The following is a 21,420-nucleotide window of genomic DNA, read 5'->3' on the forward strand; positions in this document are numbered from 1 at the left end:
CAAGAACAGAAATAATACTAATACTTTTTACACTAATAAAAATATATAAGTTAAATCCATTTTATATTATTTCTGATCATGTCTTATGTTCCTATACATCACGTTATTTTAGAGTTATTATTACTGGATTAATGTGGATCAAATTTTTCATAGAATGAATGGAGACATGAGGAGAACAAGAGACCATCTCTGGTAGCTGTATAAGGAATGTATGAGCAAAGGATGAGGAGACAGATTTCTGCATAGAGAGTTGTGGGTGATTAGTTGGCATGTATTGCCTGGAAGTGTGGTGAATGTGAAGACAGGTCATGCATTCAAGTCAAAGTATAATGAGCTGTGTGTGTGTGTGATGGAGGACCTCCCACAATGAGTTGACTCCATAGAGGTCTGATAATAATAATAACAAAGAAGCTCTCAACATTGGTAAGGCATTAGATCAGGCATGGTATAGAGGCTTGCTCAGAAAACTACATCCTACACTTTTGAAACTGGGTTGCCAGTTTCCTCCCTGGTCATTCACTACATATCATAGCAGATGATTTCCTCTCCTCATATTGCCCCATCAGTGCAGGAGTACTTCAAGGTTCTGTACCTTCACCAATCTTCCTCCTGTACATAAATGACTTGCTTTCACTGACTTCCAATCCCATCCATAGATTCATTGATGACAGTCACTTCACTTCATTTCTCTTTCAACAAACCTTGTTAAGTCCAGTTATGGTAGATCTCAATGCTTCTAATAATTACAACGAAACAGAAATTAGGAAACTCACTGATCAATAAATATATTTTTTTCATGTATAAGAATAAAAATATTATGACAATCTAATTAAAATCTAAACAAATAATACATAAATACATAAAAACAAAAAACTATATTTTGTGAAATTTATCTTGCACTGCATTTACTTTTTATATGTTGGTATCAATGCAATATCATTTCAATTTTCTAGCGAATGACGTTTTCGGCGAATTTTTCCTGTGATGAATTTTCCCTGCCAAAAAGTACAGAGTTTTTTGGTGGCTGCAAAAGCTGTGGCTGAGATGTGTGTGTAAGAGCTGAAAATGTAGGTCACTCAAGAGGGGAGATCTGGGTATTATCAAAAATAAGAAGTGATGTAAGATCTCTTTTGTGAAAAATTAGAAAGGACTGAGTTTTGGTAGCACTGAAATTTAGAAAGTTGTCTTTGCCCTATTGAAATCTAATCACCTTACTATACTTCAATAGGAAACACAACTTTCTAAATTTCAATGCTACCAAAACTCAGTCCTGTCTATTTTTTCACAAAAGAGATCTTACATTACTTCTTATTTTTGATAATACCCAGATCTCCCTTCTTGAGTGACCTACATTTTCAGCTCATCCTGCTGCACACACACACACATCTCAGCCACAGCTTTTGCAGCCACCAAAAAACTCTGTACTTTTTAGCAGGGATTTCTTACCAGTTCACAAATAATTCATTGCAGGGAAAATTCATCACAGGGAAAATTTGCTGAAAACGTCATTCGCTAGAAAATTGAAATGATATTGCATTGATACCAACATATAAAAAGTAAATGCAGTGCAAGATAAATTTCATAAAATATAGTTTTTTTTATGTATTTATGTATTATTTGTTTAGATTTTAATTAGATTTTCATAATATTTTTATTCTTATACATGAAAATAATATATTTATTGATCAGTGAGTTTCCTAATTTCAGTTTCGTTGTAATTTGAATTCAATTTAACCTGCTTCGGAAATCCTGCTCCAATTCCATGACCAAACATGGAAACCATTCAAGTCACTTCAGGCCTCCAATAAGCAGTGCTGGGGACTCACATCAGACGATGAAATTCATCTCTTACCTAAAAACAATTACAAACATGTGCCCATTGCGAGTTTCAAATCCACAGCTCGTTAGTGGAAAAGGGTATGCAATCTAGTGGTTGTTAACGACATGATATTTCTGATTACAGAAATTAATTAGTATTTCACTTTGGGAGCATCTATCTATCTATCTATCTATCTATCTATATATATTTTTTTTTCAGTAAAGAAGACTAAATATAAAATTTAAAATTTCTTAGTGTTATAAAATACTAGTATTGGAGAAAAGGTAGATGGCAATTTACCTTATGCTGCTTTACATAATGATGATAGGATTTACGTAATTTTATTATCATTTTCTTTATTATAATTACTCAAAAGCGAACCTATGATCTTAAACTAGCTCTGTAAACGATAGCAGCATATAACATCTTTCATATGCATGAAAAGTGGAGTCAAATTCAAAATACAAGTGTATTCAATAACTGAAACACGTCACCTTCTGAATTAGTTCAGATAAAAAATATATCATGCCTGGATGGATGTCTAAATGCACAAAACACAAAAACAGAACAGTTAGAAGAATAAATATTCTTAAATATTGTAATCTTTCTCCTTAATTATTCTTAAATATTTTATTCTCCCTAATAACTATTCTAACTATTAATAGGAGAGTTAATAGGAATATGTAAATAGTGAACTATAAATATTAGTTGGATATAACTGTTATCCCTAAATATTCTTAAATATGGTGCTCTTTTTCCCTAACCATCCTATTCCAGTTCTGTAACAATTAATATTCCATGTACAAAGCCTGTAATAAGAAATAATATTAATAACTTTATACAGAATAAAAAATTTCAGAAAGCTCAATATAATTGAAATATTATTATTATTATTTGACACCTCCAAGGAGTCCAAGGACTCATCAAGGGAGAACACCTGCTCTACAACTCCACCTTTCAATCACCAACTGACTGCAACTACACCAACACCATCTACGCCGATCACCACTGGTATTTCCACAGACAATCACAAACATCCATGACTATTCGAACACTGGAGAGCAGATATGCTATCCACTCGCTGGCTATTTCTTAAATTTTTTAAAAATATTTCTTATATAGGAAATATATCTTTTTTTTTAAAAATATACTTGCGATGAATAACTTTATACTGAATAAAAATTTTCAAAAAGATAAATATAATCGAAATATTAAATCATATTTTTTTAAAAATATTTTTAAAAGAAATTTTTTTAAAAATATTTTTTATATTTCCCATATAAGAAATATTTTTTTTAATATTTCTTATATCTCCCATTTTTTTTTCACATATATCCACAATGAATAATCTCTGCGATGAATTGTCGGCAATGAACTGTCCAGACACGCTTCTTACCTGTACAACTGCTAATACTGCAAAAATACTAAATCTGCCCAATCACGGAATACTGATCATAAATTTAGGGTAGTGATGCTCCTAAATCCTTTCTTACTGCTTGATGCTATTCACAATTCAGTTAATTAATGATCCCTCTCCCACAGATCCACTCCAATTCCACTCTTACAGATATTCAGTTTCTGCCATATGATTGTTCTATAGGTACTTTCATGGACAATAGTCTGCTGAACTGGCCACTATCCTTCCTCTATTTTTTTCCGCGAAAACTGTAAGACGAGCAGCTGCTGTCAACACCCATTAACAATCCAGCTCCAAATTTCACTGGCTTCCCCAAATACTACAACATTCAGCTGTCGCCCTTTCCTCCTTTCAGAGGAAGGAGCGACACTGATATGCTACAGGTCTTGAGAACTTTTGTGTACAAGTCACACATGAAATATACATATATATCAATGGCATCGCGTGCCTATTTAGGTTGGGTGTGTGCTGTCATGTGGCTTATGCAACCTATGCTACAAAATTCACATTAGTTTGACCGTAACTTTGAATACTTTAATTTATCAGTTAATATAATTTTAAATATGGAGAGCATGAAGATCAAATGAACAATAGCTGTGCTTCGTGCGCACTGTTTATGTGAGAAGCACGAAGGGTTTACACTTTATGGTGAGATTAGATTATCATTGGCAAATACTACTGAGACACAGATAATTTGAATTTTGATACAATTTTTAAATACAGCCATATAATATGCACAGAAATCGGAAAATAATCACTTGGGGAATTTTTTTTTTTCCAGAATGAACCAAAGAAAAGCTGAAATAACTAATTTTACTTATTATATATAAGCTTCAACCTCATTCAACAATAATCATACAATCTAGCAGAAAACGGGACATTTAGTACATCATCAACACTGTTTCTCATTATAAATAAGTGCAAAAAAGTTATAAATTATTTATAGAAATTATAAACATACATTAAAACTTGTCTATATCGGTGTCATAAACACATCAATTCACACTTCACATACGTAAAACAGATGAAACTAAGAAAATAAAAACAGCAACTCATGACAAATGATAACATTCAATTGGATTGCTTCACACAATAACCAGTCACAGCCACTAACAACTTCTGGGCCATTTAAAACCACTGGAACACTAAGAATTTGATGTGCTGTGCCATCTGCATGTCTGTTTAAAGGCTCAAAGGTGTCAGTATTTGTGACCGCACTGGGGCTATTAACATGAATGTGATGCAATATTTCTTCTTCTTCTCTTCCATCTAAGACGGGTTGAGTCTTCCCTTGACCAAGATTTTCCAGTCTTCTCCATTCCTTGCTGTTCGAAAAAGTTCCTTATATGTTCTGCATCCCAAAATGTTCTTTATTAATTTCAGCCAGGTAATTCTTAGTCTTCGGGTCTTCTTTTTTCAGTTGGAAGAGTATTGATTAGGATATTAGGAAGTCTGTCTGCATCTATGCATACAGTGTGGCCAAACCATCTCAGCTGTTGTTTTCTCATTTTTTCTATTATTGTCTTTTTATACAATAATTCCTGTCTAACTGTGCTGTTTGTTTTCTTTTCTATCCAACTTGTTTTATTTATTTTTCCTTAAGCATTTCATTTCAAATGCAGCAGTTTTTTCTCCTCTCTTTTCTTAACGGTCCACACTTCTGCTGCATAGACGACTGTTGGTATACTTATTGATTCATATAATTTGATTTTGGCTTGCTTAGATATCTTGTTTGTTTTCCAGATTTTTTGTAATTTTCCCATGGTGGTCCATCCTATCCCTATTCTGTGTTTGATTGTTTCGAGTTCATCTATTGTTTCTGTTAGTTTTGATACAAGATATAAAGTTGTCTACTTGTTCTATTTGTTCTCCATTTAGGGTGGCTGAGATGGTAGTTCTGTTCCTCCCTATTTTCATCACTTTTGTATATTTATTGTCACATAATGTTTTACAGGTTTCATTTAACTTGTTTATCAACTCTTGTAGTTCATTTGGGGTTCTTGCAATAAGGACGAGATCATCTGCATATTTGATATTATTTATGTTTAAACAATTGACACTGATCCAGGCTCACCAGTCCTATTCTCAAAAATATCTTCTGGATTAATCTTATAGAAACCCTTCAGTAATTTGAATGTCTCAATCATATCACCCCTTTTCTGCCTATCGACCAATTTTTGCAACCCACAAATCTTCGACCTGTTCTCATAAGGTTCATTCCACAGACCTGCTATCATCTTGGTCACTCGTCTCTGGATCCTCTCCACCTCCTTCCCATCAAGAAGAAACCCTGGCGCTCATATCTGGGCACAGTAGTCTAGATGGGGTTTTATCAAGGCTCGATACAGAGGAACAATAACTTGTTTGGCTCTGCTTGTTAAAGTATTTTTCAGAAGCCAAGTGATTTGATGAGCTGATTTAGCCACTTTTGCAATGTGCCCCCCCCCCCCAAAAAAAAATTCAATTCCCTATCCATCAACACTCTCAAATCCCTGTGGCCTCATCAATCTCTTGGAGTACGGTTCCACCAATGTGATATACCGCTGCTATTCTTTTCACCCCAAAATGCATAACCTTACACTTTTCCACATTAAATTGACATCCATTTTCCCTGGCCCAGTCCTCCAAACTATCCAAATCATCCTGTAAAATTTTGACATCCTGTGCACTCACAATTGCTCTACCCAACTTTGCATCATCAGCAAACAAGTGAACACTTCCTCTCAGATCCTTTCCTATATCATTGATGAACAAATTGAAAAGTAGTGGTCCAAGAACAGAGCCCTGCAGCACACCACTAGTCACAAGCCGTCTTTTGGACTCAACTCTTGAATAAACTACTCTCTGGTATCTCTCCATCAACCACCTTCCTATCCATCTCACCAACTCTATATCCATCCCCATCTGCTCCAGTTTACTGATTAGAGTTCCATGTGGTATTCTGTCAAAGGCCTTGGCAAGGTCCAGTAGAATCACTGTAAACCCATTACCCTTATCCAGTTCAGCCGTCACTGTGTTATAAAAGGTGAGCAAGTTACTGAGGCATGATCTACTCTTCACAAAACCATATTGTCCCCTATACAATATCTCATTTTCATCTATCCAATCCTGTATTCTTTTCTTGACTAATTTCTCCAAGACCCTGACAACGATTCCTGATATGCTAATCGGTCGGTAATTTACAACAGCAGTCTTGAAACCTCCTTTATGCAGTGGAACTATTTTCCCCTCTTTCCACCCCCTCGGGACTAATCCAGACCCTAGAGACTCAAATTAAACAAAATGGTCAAGGGTACTGACAATTCTTTAGCCGCTTCACGTACGACACAAGCTGGTATACCATCTAATCCCACAGATGTATTGACATTGAGGTTATGCAATAGACTACTCACCTCCACTTCATTCACCACAATTCCCGTATAATCTATTGGTTCATTCATTTCTGCAATGTTACCACCTGGATGATATATTCTTGCAAAGTGCTCACTCAGTAACGCAACTATATCAACTGATTCAGTTACCTCCCTACCATCGGCATTCTTTAAAATCATTCTGCCATATACATTTTTTCTTTTACTTGCAACATATCGAAAAACCTGTTTAGGATTCTCTTTAGCCTGCATGGCCAATGTTCTTTCATAATCCTTTTTTGCTTTTCTTACCACACTTGTTATCCTTCTGGCCTGCGCTTTATACCTTTCATGTGCCTGCCGGTCACCTTTCTCCTTAAATTCCCTCCATAGTTGTTTTTTTTTTGCAGCTCAAGCTTAATGGTGTTATTCATCCATTTAACCCCTACTTGATTTATTATTCGGACTCTAGGTATACAGTCAGTCATTGCTTCATGCAAATAATTCTTAACTGCCTCCCATGCACTATCAACTTCTAGCCCTTGCAGTTGCACATGCCATGGCATTGACCCAATCAAACTCCTAAGCTTGTCATACTTACCAGCCTGATAATTCCACATGTACCCTGTCTTAATTGTAAATTCCACACCTTTATCCACCTCCCAAGTCAAGACCCTATGATCACTCTCACCAATTGGTGGCAATGTGTCATATTTGTTACAGCCAAATCCTCAGATGTAATTACTAGGTCAAGCCCTCTCTGACCCCTAGTATTTTCCATTACATGCTGTCGCAGATAGTTATCCCTTAATAACCGCATAAAATCCAATTCCTTCCTCCTGTGTGTCCTCTCCTCACTCCAATCAATGCGACCATAGTTGAAATCTCCCATAATAATCACCCTCCTTCCACTCATTTCTTCTATTTGCTTCTGCATATTATCTCCACCATCTTTTCCATCACCTGGTCTATAGCAGCACCCAATTGTATATTTAGTTCTGCTAGCCACAATCTCACACCAAATGGCCTCAAATGTGCTCTTTTCTCTATCCTGCAATTCAACTTCTATTCTCCTTGGCTGTAGCTCATCAGCTATCATCAACAATACTCCTCCCCCACCCCCATTTTATTCTCCCTGTCATTCCTGAACACACTATACCCATCACATTCAATCCCACTAGCTATATCATCTACAGTCAGCCATGATTCACTAAAACCACAATTGCCTTCTTTACAACTTCGTCTAGATATATGTTGAATAGGCATCCTTGCATTACTCCTTTTTGGATCTCTATGGGGTTCTGTTGTGAGTGTGTCCTTTTTAATTATTGCATTTGTCTTAGAGTAGTATTTTATCAGAAACTGTATTATATATTTATCTATTGCTTTTTCTAGTAGAAATTTAAGAAGGATTTCTCTATTGATTCTATCGAAAAATTGTTTAAATCCATAAAACAACGATATAGTTCTTTATGGTCTTCCCAGCTGAGCACTGCTAGTTGGTGCAAAGTGAAAATCTGGTCTATCGTTGAATAGTTTCCTCAGAAACCAGCTTGTTCTATTCCTATCAGTTCTTCATAGGTATTTTTAATCTATTTTGTATAATTCTTATGAATATTTTATAGGTGTGGGAGAGTAAATTGATTGGTCTGTAATTTTTGCAGTCTCTTTTGTCTCCTTTCTTATATATTGGGATGATCTTTCCAGTTCTCCAGTCATTTGGGATCTCTCCTGTATGTAGTATTTTATTGAATAGGATTATTAAATATTCTATCAATGTGCTGTCTCCATATGATCACAGTTCAGTAAGGATAGTATCAATGCCTGGTGTCTTATTGTTTTTCATCTGTTTTGGGTGGTCATTATTTTCTTCTATTGTTGGCATTGTAGTTTTGTTTCCTTGGTGAAAGATAGTCTTAAAATGGTTTGATCAGATTTTTCTTATATCTTCAATATTCCTGGTTTCAATCATCTTGTTGTTTATCATTGTTACTGCTTTTGCTGAGAATTCCTTTGTAATTTCTCTTATAGTGTCATAGAAGACTTTTAAGTTGTTTTGTTGGTATGCTTCTTGGCATTTCTTAGCTTTTTCTTCAAACCATTTTTCTTTGGCTTTTTTGCAGAGGTTATTTTTTTAGATTTATTTTTGAGTGCTCTGTATTTTTCTCTATTCTCTTCATTGTTTTGTTGGTTTACAAGTATCTTGGCCTCTCTTTTTTCTTCTATTGTAGCTAGGATTTCTTGGGTTATCCACTGTTTATTTTGGGTTTGGTACCTAGAGTGTCTTTTGCAATTGATAACACTGTTTCTTTTCCTTCTTCCCAGTATTTTCCACTGTTCTGGAAGATGGAAGGTTTTAATTTCAAGCACATCTGTTCTAAAAATCAACTTCTGCTTGAGCTATCTTTTAGTTTTGATAGGTTGATGTTTCTTCTTTTCTGATATTGTTTTTCTTGTTGAATTTTATCTTCACTTTGGCAGTTAATATTTCGTGGTCAGTGTCGAAATCAAAGCTTCTTAATGTTTGTACATTACTTACTGATCTTTTCCATTGTTTGTTTATGATGATATATTCTATGCAGTTCTTTATATTACCATCTGGGGATGTCCATGTATATTTATTATTAGGGTGCTGATAGAACAATGTGTTTGCGATCATTAGATCGTTTGCTTTACAGAAGTGGAGTAATTGTTCTCCTCTGTTGTTAAGCTCTCTGTATCCAAAATTCCCAATTACATCTTTTTTGTCTGCTGTGAACTGTCCTATTTTAGCATTAAAATCTCCCATCACTATCATGAGTTCTCTATTTTTGCAAATATCTATTTCTTGTTGTAGTTCTTCACAGAAATTTTATATTTCTTCCTCTGAATGGTTACTGTCTGGTGCATATATTTGGATTATTTTAATTGTTTGACTTTTTTCTTTTGCTTGAAATTTGGCTATGATTATTCTAGAAGACACTGGTTTTATTTCAATTACTGAGTAAGTTTCTTCTTGATTAATAATGCAACTCCTTCTCTATTCCGTGTGGGTGTGCAATGAATAGCTAGCTTACCTGGAATATTCGCCCAATATATATATATATATATATATATAAAACACATGAAATAAAGTTTTGTGTTGTTTGCCAAGTAAAACAGATGCGACTATTTCCAACAATTTCTGTAACAACAGGCTCTGCTTATATGTGTATGTTATCTTTTCTTCCTGAGAAGTATAGTCTTCCTTCTGGTAAATCCATGAACCCATCTCCGCACCAATGTGTCTCTGATAAACCTAAAATACTCCATTTCAGTCTTTTTAAATTTTACTGGGCTAATTGCAATTTTCCACGTTGGTATAATGATCTTATGTTGAGGGTGGCTAAGTGTTTCACGTCCAATTACATTATTGATGTAATAATGGTTACATAATAATGTAACCAGCTTGCCATGCCTCTGCTACATCCTTTGGTCCACGGCTCTTTATTCTTTATTCAGAGCAACCCATTTGGGATTCCCCATCCACCACTCAGGGAATGCGCCTGGTAGGAGTGTGGTCTCCCCCAAGATGTAATATTTATGCGTCGAAAAGTGTCCTCTTCATGAAGCATTAATATATTGTTTAATTTAGAAATCATGCAAAACCTGGAAACAATTAAAAGAGTCTATAACAGGAATAAATGAAAAAATATAACATCAATGATATTGCTATTCCATGTGTGTGCAATGCATACCTAGTTTACCTGGAATATTCGCCCGATATATATATATATATATATATAACACATGAAATAAAGTTTTGCCCAAGTAAGACAGATGCGACTATTTCCAACAATTTCTCAGGCTCTGATTGAATAACAACAGGCTCTGCTTATATGACACAGTAGAAATGCCTGTTTCAAGAATTCAACCGCGAAAGACTGTTGCGTGAACTGGAGAATATAAACTTTTGACTTGGATCAGTGGATGGTATACAGCGGGTGTGAATCTACCAAATTTAAGGTGACCAGTGTACCTCAGGATTCAGTCCTTGAGCCATTGTTGTTCAATCTATACATTAATGACATTAGGAAGGATCTAACAGGAGATGTGCAATTGTTTGCCGATGATGTACACTAATATTTTATAACCCAATCCCATATTCTCCAATTTATCTAACAGTCTTCCATGCTGTACTCGGTCAAAAAGCCTTAGCAAAAAAAATAAAATAAAATAAACAATAAAAAATATGGTGTATCCACTCCCCTTATCTAGTTCAATGGCAACATTATTAGAGAACATGAGCAAGTTGCTAAAACATGATCTTCCTTTAGTAAACCCATGCTGTTCATTGCAAAGTAGAGATTCTGTCAATTCATTTCTGAATGCGAGTCCAAATCAATTTTTCCAAAATCTTCCAACCACTCCTGAGATAATAATTGGTCGATAGTTGTATACATCGGTCTTTGCACCACCCTCGTGCAATGGAATTACCATACATTCTTTCCATTCCTGCAGAATCTTCCCTGTTCTGAGACTCATATTAAACAGGCTGGTCAAAGGCATAGCCAGTTCAGCTGGACACTCTTCTAGCATCCATACTGATATCCCATCAGTCCATATTGCTAAATTGTTATTCACTTTGTGCAAAAACAGCTCTAATACCTCCTCCTCCTCATACAACAACTGAGTTTCTTCATCCAGTGAAGAGGTAAAAGTGAGCTCAATGTTGCATACACCAGGCTGACAGCTTTAAGCAAAATGAGCACTCATTAGGTGAACCACATCTTCTGCATCTCTAATCCTCACACCTTCTACATTCACAGTGGAGTTATTCTTTCATATTCATTCTTGCTTTTACTTGCAGTGTATCGATAGAATTCTTTAGCTTGCAGAGCCAGTTCTTTTCATATTCAGCTTTCTGTACAAAGTTGTGATTCTTCTGGCCTGCTGATTATAATTTTCATAACAAACATTATTCTTATGTACACAGTATTCCTTCCACATCCATTTGACTTCTGCCCTATTTATTCTTCAAACTCTCGGGACACATTCTGACATTGCACCATTTAAGTATTTTTTAAATGCTTCCCATCCATCAACTGATACTATTGCATTGAACCCAGTACACTCCTCAGTTGGTCATAATTTCCTACTTTGTAGTTCAGTATGTAACCTCTCCTGAATGGAACAGTCATAAACATAGCCATTTCCCAAGTGAGTATTGCACAATCACTGTCATCAACTGGAGGCAGAATAGTTACATCTTTAACTGAAACGCCCTCTGACACTATAATCAAATCTAACACTCTTTGACCTAGAGTTCCTTCTTTCACATGCTGCTTGAGAAAAGTTGTCTCGCAACAGCTCAATAAATTCATTCTTCTCGTAAGATTTTACTGTCACCCAATCAATGTTTGGATGATTAAGGTCCTCCATTATGATTACTCTATTCGTGCCTATCATCTTTATTTGGTGATGCATTGCATGTAATTATAATGAAGTAGGCTTTCCTTTAAGGTAGGTCTAAAATGTATGCCACAACATAGCTCATCAGAACTCAAGATTCATAATGAAGATTGAATCCAAGAACAATTGAGGAATGCAATAAAATTCATAAAAACAAGAAATTAAGTGGCACTTAATGTAGAGCCAGACTTACTTTTCACAGTACGCTAAGTCAGATGAATCTGTCTTTGAGATGAGTTTGCAAGGTTTTTTTATATTTTTTAAATAACATTATTAAAAAGAATATGCTTTATGTAAAATTTTCATGCATTTGATTAGACTAAGCGAATTCATGTTGTGAGCTGTGAAAATTGGCTTAGTAATAATACTATATTACAATTGCGAACATGCTTAAGGGATAAAGGTGTTTGAAGAATAAGATAGATGTACTGCAGTAGTTAATTAGATTGTGCGAATTTTAATTTTTGTATTTAAAATGATCGGTTTATTTTGCATTTTTGAAAATTATGGAGACAACTGCTGTGTTTGAATAAAAACTTTAATATAACTAAAATCTGCATTTGACGTTTTGACCTTTATGTCAAGGTCATCTTCTGGAGCATACAACTATACACAGAAAACAAGCTACGCTACAATCAAACTGGTTTGTTAAAGACACTGACCAACCGCTACAACAATTGTTGGCCTGACCTCTGGTGAAAAAAAAAAAAAAAAAAAAAAATTATACATCAACGCTAGAGTCCTATTATTAGTGTTATCTGTTGGTTGTAGAAATACATTGGGCACAACAACCAGTATCTATCAATATACATATATTAACATCATGTACATTCCAGCCAGTTCGTATGGAATGGTTTCTAATACTAGCTGAAGATTGGCTAGAGTCCTGACTTATGCTGGATCTTATATATTAGGTAGGCTGAATGTGTGCCATCCAGATCCTTGGAATTTTCATGGATCCTTAGAGGAGTTGAATATGGTTTTAAGTTTAGTGGGTGGTTTAAAGGTGGCATTGAGGTTATAATGTTGTAGGATTCTGTTGATTTTTTTGATAACCCTTTAATTATGGGATAGCTATGGTTTTACTGTAATATAGATTCGTTTTTGTTATTGTTTTATGGAGTATTTTATTAATCGTATTTTTGTTATAGCCATTATTTATGAATGTGTCGCTGATGATTTTTAGTTCTTGTTTCAGGGCTTGCTGGTTAGAGCAAGTTGTTGTAGCTCTGTTTTTAAGGGTGTTAATGACTCCATATTTTTGTGATTGGGGGTGGTACGAATTAGCATGTATGTATTGGTCAGTGTGTGTCGGTTTTCGGTAGACCGTGAAGGATAGACTGCCTGAAGGAAGACGTGTGACTAGTGTGTCTAGGAACGGGAGAGAATTTTGGTTTTCGATTTCGATGATAAATTGTATGCGTTCGTGTTGTTTGTTCAGGTAGCTAAGGAATGTGTTTAGCGTTTGTCGCCCGTGCAGCCAGATCGCAAACACATCGTCAGAGTATCTAAGCCAGACTGTCAGGTCTTAGCGTGGCGGAATCAAGAGCTCTTTGCTCAAAGGTTTCCATGTAGAAGTTAGCGATTGGGGAGAGATAGTGGTGAGTCCATGGCTGTACCTTCTTTTTGTAGGTAAAATTTGTTTTGCCACACGAAGTAACCGGACTGTAGTGCGTGGGCAAAGAGGGCCGTAATGTCGGGTGGAAATTTGTTCTGTAGTAGGAGAATTGTGTCATTGATGGGGACATTAGTGAAAAGTGCAGAAACGTCGAAACTGACTAATAAGTTGTCTTTGTCGAGTGTTATGTTTTTAAAGTGTTGTGTGTTTTTATGTAGGAGGGGGAATGACCTACCAACTCCTTGAGTGTTGCCGCTAATTTCTTGGCTAAGTGGTAAATGGGACTGTCTATTTCTTCCACGATTGGTCGAAGGGGGCACATTTTGTTTGTGTATTTTCAGGACCCCATATATTCTGGGGGTGGGGGCGTAGTGGGGTTTGAGTTTTTTAACCGTGTCTGGTGGCCAAGAAGTGACGGACTTGAGTAGTTTCTTTGTTTTATCCTTTATCCTTTTTGTTGGGTTATAATTTACCATTTTATATGTGTTGTTATCGGCTACTAGTTGATTCATTTGAAGTATGTATGTTGACCTGTCAAGGACAACAGTAGCATTGCCTTTATCAGCTTTCATTATTATTATGTTTTGTTTGGCTTTTAATGACTTAATTGCTGCTAATTCTGTTTTTGTAAGATTGTTCTGTATGGTTTTCTTAGTGTTCAGGACATTACTAGTTTCTAGTCATATTTTATCTGCTATATTGTTAGGTAGGAACCTGATGCCTCTTTCAATGTGGTAGATAAAATCCAATTTGTTTACCTTTTTAGGTGCTATTGAGTAGTTAAGTCCATTATTCAGTAGCATAAGTTCGCCATTGTTCAGGGTGTGGCTTGATAGGTTGATCACATGGTTCTTGCTTGCCGGTGGTTGGTCGTTCCTTGTCTCCCTTGTTTGTTGTTCATTGTTGGTGTTTATCAGGGAGGAAGTCTTCTGATTGGATGGATTCCTGTGATTGGCCGCCATATTTTGCTGTTGTTTCAAACTGTGGAATTTTGTCTTGAGCTTTTGAGAGAATAAAGAAAAACTCTAGACAAAATTTCACAGTTTGAAACAACGGCAAAATATGGCGGCCAATCATAGGAATCCATCCAATCAGAAGACTTCCTCCCTGATAAACACCAACAGGAGCGACCAACCACCGGCAAGCAAGAACCATGTGATCAACCTATCAAGCCACACCCTGAATAACGGCAAACTTACGCTACTGAATAAAGGACTTAACTACACAATAGCACCTAAAAAGGTAAACAAATTAAATTTTATCTACCACATTGAAAGAGGCATCAGGACCCTACCTAACAATATAGCAGATAAAATATGACTAGAAACTAGTAATGTCCTGAACACTAAGAAAACCATACAGAACAATCTCACAAAAACAGAATTAGAAGCAATTAAGTCATTAAAAGCCAAACAAAACATAATAATAAAGAAAGCTGATAAAGGCGATGCCACTGTTGTCCTTGACAGGTCAACATACGTACTTCAAATGAATCAACTAGTAGCCGATAACAACACATATAAAATGGTAAATTATAAACCAACAAAAAGGATAAAGGATAAAACAGAGAAACTACTCAAGTCCGTCGCTTCTTGGACACCAGACACGGTTAAAAAACTCAAACCCCACTACGCCCACCTGCCCCCCCCCCCCAGAATATATGGGGTCCTGAAAATACACAAACAAAATGTGCCCCTTCAACCAATCGTGGAAGGAATAGACAGTCCCAATTACCACTTAGCCAAGAAATTAGCAGCAACACTCAAGGAGTTGGTAGGTCATTCCCCCTCCTACATAAAAAACACACAACACTTTATAAACAAAATTAAAAACATAACACTCGACAAAGACGACTTATTAGTCAGTTTCGACATTTCTACCTTTTTCACTAATATCCCCATCAATGACACAATTCTCCTACTACAGAACAAATTTCCACCCAACATTACGGCCCTCTTTGCCCATGTAATACAGTCCGGTTACTTCGTGTGGCAAAACAAATTTTACCTGCAAAAAGAAGGTACAGCCATGGGCTCACCACTATTCCCCCCCCCCAATCGCTAACTTCTACATGGAAACCTTTGAGCAAAGGGCTCTTGATTCCGCCATGCTAAGACCGACAGCCTGGCTTAGATACGTTGACGACGTGTTCGCGATCTGGCCGCACAAGCAACAAACGCTAAACACATTCCTTAGCTACCTGAACAAACAAAACGAATGCATACAATTTACCATCGAAATCGAAAACCAAAATTTTCTCCCGTTCCTAGACACACTAGTCACACGTCTTCCTTTAGGCAGTCTATCCTTCACGGTCTACCGAAAACCGACACACACTGGCCAATACATACATGCTAATTCATACCACCCCCAATCACAAAAATATGGAGTCATTAACACCCTTAAAAACAGAGCTACAACAACTTGCTCTAACCAGCAAGCCCTGAAACAAGAACTAAAAATCATCAGCGACACATTCATAAATAATGGCTATAACAAAAATACGATTAATAAAATACTCCATAAAACAACAACAAAAATGAATCTAGATTACAGTAAAACCACAGCCATCCCATACATTAAAGAGTTATCGGAAAAAATCAACAGAATCCTACAACATTATAACCTCAATGCCACCTTTAAACCACCCACTAAATTTAAAACCATATTCAACTCCTCTAAGGATCCTCTCCTGGGATCCTTAGAGGAACTGCAGATGCAATAGACTCACATCCTGGAGTCTATTGCATCTGCTGCACCTGTAACTTACCGTACATTGGTGAAACAGGACGGACAATCCCTATACACATTAAATATAACCATTATGGTGAAGTAGGTCTCTCAGACCATGCACTCAACACCTTACACCAAATCAACTGGAAAAGCACCTGCTCTTTACACCGCACAAAAACCTGGCACGAAAGGAAATTTAAGGAAGCCTGCGAAATCCTGATAAATCACCCAAATATCAACAACAAAGATGGCATGAAAATTCCAAGGATCTGGATGGCACACATTCAACCTACCTAATATATAAGATCCAGCATAAGTCAGGACTTTAGCCAGTCTTCAGCTAGTATTAGAAACCATTCCATACCAACCATCTGGAATGTACATGATGTTAATATATGTATATAGATAGATACTGGTTGTTGTGCTCAATGTATTTCTACAACAACAGATAACACTAATAAGAGGACTCTAGCGTTGATGTATAATTTTTTTTTTTTTTCTTTCCCCAGAGGTCAGGCCAACAATTGTTGAAGCAGTTGGTCAGTGTCTTTAGCAAACCAGTCTGATTGTCGTGTAGCTTGTTTTCTATGTATAGTTGTATGCTCCAGAAGTTGACCTTGATATAAAGGTCGAAACGTCGAATGCAGATTTTAGTTATATTAAACTCAAGTTTTTTTTCAAACACGGTAGTTGTCTCCATAATTTTCAAAAATGCATTCGGATCACAGTGTAAGCTTAAGAGAAAGGATCGGTTTATTTTGTTGATGAAAATACATTATTAAAAAAAATTATAGTTACTAATTTTTTTAAGAATGTACCGTCAGCTATTATACTGTTAAAAGAGACTGAATTGTAGGAGTAGTGTTCCTCCCATAATGAGTTCTGGAAAGTGTCACATAATAATAATTAGGTATGTTGTGCATAGTGTATATATGTTTAAGGTTGGAAATGATAACTGCAAGTTAATTTAAATGCATATATGATATATGATATGGAAAACTTACATATTTACTGTTTTCAAGTAAAGCGGCATAACTATAACACATAATGGCCACTCATTTTAATTGCTTCATGACTGAAACGAAAATTGGAAGTGTCACATAGTACAGCATGCATGGTGTGAAACCTTATATTGTGTGAATTAAATTGGAACTGAAAAGCAGATATTTATGAAGGCTTTCATATAAAAAGAAAAATGTTTATAAGTAATCAATTATGTTAAAACAATTACAAAAGAACAATTTTTTTTGAGGGGGGGGGAGGTTACAGGTTCAGCTTTTAAATACTGTGAAAAATTTAACAGGCTTTCACATAGAAAGAAAAGTAAGTTCTGAACCTTAAATGAAATAAAAGGAGAGAAGAAAGTGAAAATGATTGGTTTATGTTGACTTTTAGCCAACTAAACCAAAAGCACAACTGTTCTGGATTCTTTAAAAGAGAATGATGTCTTCAAATTAAGGATTTGATTCAGAAGTTTATTTCCGACTCTCTGAAAATTTGTTGGCAGCCACTGTGATCAAATAACTTGACAGTGAATGAAAATTTTTAGTGTAAATTATGCAAAAAATATATATATTGAGAATGCATTTAGAACAAGGCTGAAAATTCTCACCACATGACTCACTGCCACGCGTTGTTAAAAAGTTATAGTTAATTTAAAATTTTTGGGATCTGTGACACCCCCCCACCTTACTAATGCCGGGTTTAATATGTAAGAACATCTGATACAGATGTCTCTGTTTATAATTTGCATGTTTGGCAATTCCTCACTTAGCAGCAGTTTTGTGTGCGTGCGTGCACACACACACACTTATCAAATTAGTTTATAGAAAGTAATTAATATCATTTACAGATGTCATTCACAAATATAAACATATGACACAAAATTTCTGAACATGGGGAGGGGGGGGGGAAGCAAAACCTAGAGACAGGGCTCCAGAAATTCACTTACCTGCTCATCACAGGCAAGTAAACATGCCTCAGTATAGCTTCCCCTCCTGTAACCTGCTACTGAACACCATAGACGACAGGCTGTTGCATGCAAGCAAATTTAGTGTGCAGAGGTGTAACGTGTGCTGGGCTCTACCAGACCCCACCTCCTCACCAAAAGTGTGACTATATTTACTTCTGAAACATAAGTTGTTTTCATGTATATTCTACTAAAATATTATCGTTACTGCTGTGTCTTCTATATTTTTACATCCCAACTATAAGCAAATATGTCTTCGTAAATGTTTAAAGGGTATTTTGAGAATACCCTTTAAATTCGTAAATGTTTAAAGGGTATTTTGAGAATACCATTTTGCTTTCTACCTTTTTTTTTTACTTATAGATTTTACTTATACATCAACTTATAGATGACGCCTTGACAGACAAGGATCCATTTAGCAGAGATGATGATAGTGAAATTGATTTAGAATTGATATTATTTAGTCAGTAACCATGAGTCTGATACAGAACAAGACTGTGAGGAAGAATCTTCAGAGGAAGAATCCAAAGAATCCACTAATATTGATTAAAAAGATATAGATTTCTATAATACATAACATTATTTGGGTGGGTCTGTGGGACCCACCTTACCACTTTTGTTACATTCTCACACCTCACCAGTGCTGGGTTAAGAATCCATCATTTCAGATTTATACTATGCATAATAAGCCTTCTGATAACAGCAGCTAACAGATGTGTGCAAATAAGTGGTTTTTAAATTTAATACCTTTCACTGCCAATATACTTGCTTTGGCAGTACATGTACTAAAATTGGAACGATACAGAGAAGATTAACATGGCCCCTGCACAAGGATGACAGGCAAAATCGTGAAGAGTTCCACATTTTTTTGGAGTGCCTCCATAGCACAATTGGAAGAATGATGGCACGTTGCGCCCTTCGATTGGAAAAGGCCTAAGTTTGATTCTCGTCATGATGGGAGGAATCTTTATATGGACTCTTTCAATTGCAGGCGAGTTAGCCAATCTCATACAGAGGTAGCAGGGTGTTTTTTTCTCCTGGAAACTTGGGTTTTTCATCCCAGATATAGACAAATCGGCCCTTCAGAACACACGCAATTTACAGACAAAAAATACTGGTTGTGGTGGCTGGCGTTGGTGTGGATGATTGGTAGCAGAGGTTCGGTGTAGTGGTGAAGACTGAGTTGTATGGTGGGTGTCTTCCCGTGATTAGTGTACGGACTCCTTGGTGGCATCACGAATAATAGTATCGTGAAACTTGAAACAAATGATTTTAACAAAATAGTTCAAATTAAATTTTTAATTACAAACTTGACATTTTTGGAGTGAAAGACATCAATTTATATAACACATATCAGATAAATTTGAAGTTATTAATTATTACTGATTTTTTATTATTATACAATGAACACTGTATAAAATTTTTAAAAAATTAACTTTTTTTTCAGTGAACCTCCTATGATACCCTTTGGCTGAAAAACTATGGATTTGGGTACAAAGAACTTTTAGCAGGGCTAATCATATGAAGGTGAGTGAGCCAGTCCTATCAGATGTTGAAAGTTTATTTTTCACTTGGTCAGACTATAATAAATTTAGTTTAATCCTTTATCCAAGTGTGTGCAAACAAAGTTTGCGCCTGAAAGTATCTTCAGGACTGGGGTAAAGTGGTACAACATCAGGCAACTCCTTGCAAAGGTGATAGTGGCCCTTCCCTTAATGCATAACATTATACATATCCGCAAGGAAATGTGTTGTGTATTATGGGAGATACTGAGATAGGAGTGTTGGTAGCTTGCTCCACCTTTGTAAGGAGTCACCCGGTATTGTACCACTTTACCCCAGTCCTGAAGATACTTTCAGGCGCAAACTTTGTTTGCACACACTTGGATAAATTAATATAAAGGTGGCACACCGTTTGGCAGCTCCTATAGGAGGAGATGACCTTGCTAATGCTTCTGCCCTGGTATCTCCACTTGGGCCTGGCTCCCACCGAAGAGACCTGAATAAAGGTCGAAACTAGTCTGGGTAGTGGCCCTTCCCTTAATGCATAACATTATACATATCCACAAGGAAATGTGTCGTGCATTATGGGAGATACTGAGATAGGAGTGTTGGTAGCTTGTGCCACCTTTGCAAGGAGTCGCCCGGTGTTGTACCACTTTACCCCAGTCCTGAAGATACTTTTAGGCACAAACTTTGTTTGCACACACTTGGAATAAAGGATTAAACTAAATTTATTACAGTCCATCAGAGGTAGCAGGGTTTTTTTCCCCCCCAATGGAAACTGTGATTTTTCATTTAAAAAAACAGCCCAACTAGCTAGAAGAACCTTACCCCAGTAAGGTAGTACAACACCATATTCAGTCCTGAAGATATTTTCAGGTGCAAACTTTGTTTGCTCACACATGGATAAAGGATTAAACTAAATTTATTATAGTCTGACCAAGTGAAAAATAAACTTTCATTATCTTTCTCTAAATCCAGAGTAATTTAATAAAAAGGTGGCACACCGTTTGGCAGCTCCTATAGGAGGAGATGACCTTGCTAATGCTTCTGCCTTGGTATCTCCACTTGGGCCTGGCTCCCACTGAAAAGACCTCAATAAAGGTCAAAACTAGTCTGGGTGGCCCTTCACTTAATGCATAACATTATACATATCTGCAAGGAAATGTGTTGTGCATTATGGGAAATACTGAGATAGGAGTGTTGGTAGCTTGTTCCACCTTTGCTACGAGTTGCCCGGTGTTGTACTACTTTACCCCAGTAAGGTAGTACAACACCATATTCAGTCCTGAAGATATTTTCAATCGCAAACTTTGTTTGCTCACACTTGGATAAAGGATTAGACTAAATTTATAATTTATTATAGCTAGAAGAATATACACAATATACAGACATAGGAGACTGTACTGGATCTGGTTTTCAAAGTTTAAATGGTGTGGCTCTAGGCACAAGCATAAAACAAGAAGGAAGGAATCCTAGACATAACAAATGCCCTATATAATAAAATGTATTGTGACAGCACTTGAATGCTGATTATTAATTTTTTTTAAATCAATCTAAGAGCTCTCTTAGCAATTTTACC

The 21,420-nt window shown here is 36.1% G+C and overlaps 1 protein-coding gene and 1 non-coding gene across 2 annotated transcripts in view; one reads left to right on the plus strand and one right to left on the minus strand.

The window, feature by feature from the left end:
- Nucleotides 1–21,420, minus strand: part of PMP34 (Peroxisomal Membrane Protein 34) — a 178,530-nt gene that overhangs the window by 147,188 nt on the left and 9,922 nt on the right. The gene's annotated exons all lie outside the window — the stretch shown is intronic.
- Nucleotides 19,098–19,204, plus strand: LOC150109057 (U6 spliceosomal RNA). The gene has a single exon (XR_016550574.1). It is a non-coding gene; the product is annotated as a U6 spliceosomal RNA (small nuclear RNA).

The sequence above is a fragment of the Typopeltis vanoorti genome, chromosome 2 (assembly GCF_054136105.1).
Source record: "Typopeltis vanoorti isolate ZY-2024b chromosome 2, IOZ_Tvanoo_1.0, whole genome shotgun sequence".
NCBI classification, from domain to species: domain Eukaryota; kingdom Metazoa; phylum Arthropoda; class Arachnida; order Uropygi; family Thelyphonidae; genus Typopeltis; species Typopeltis vanoorti.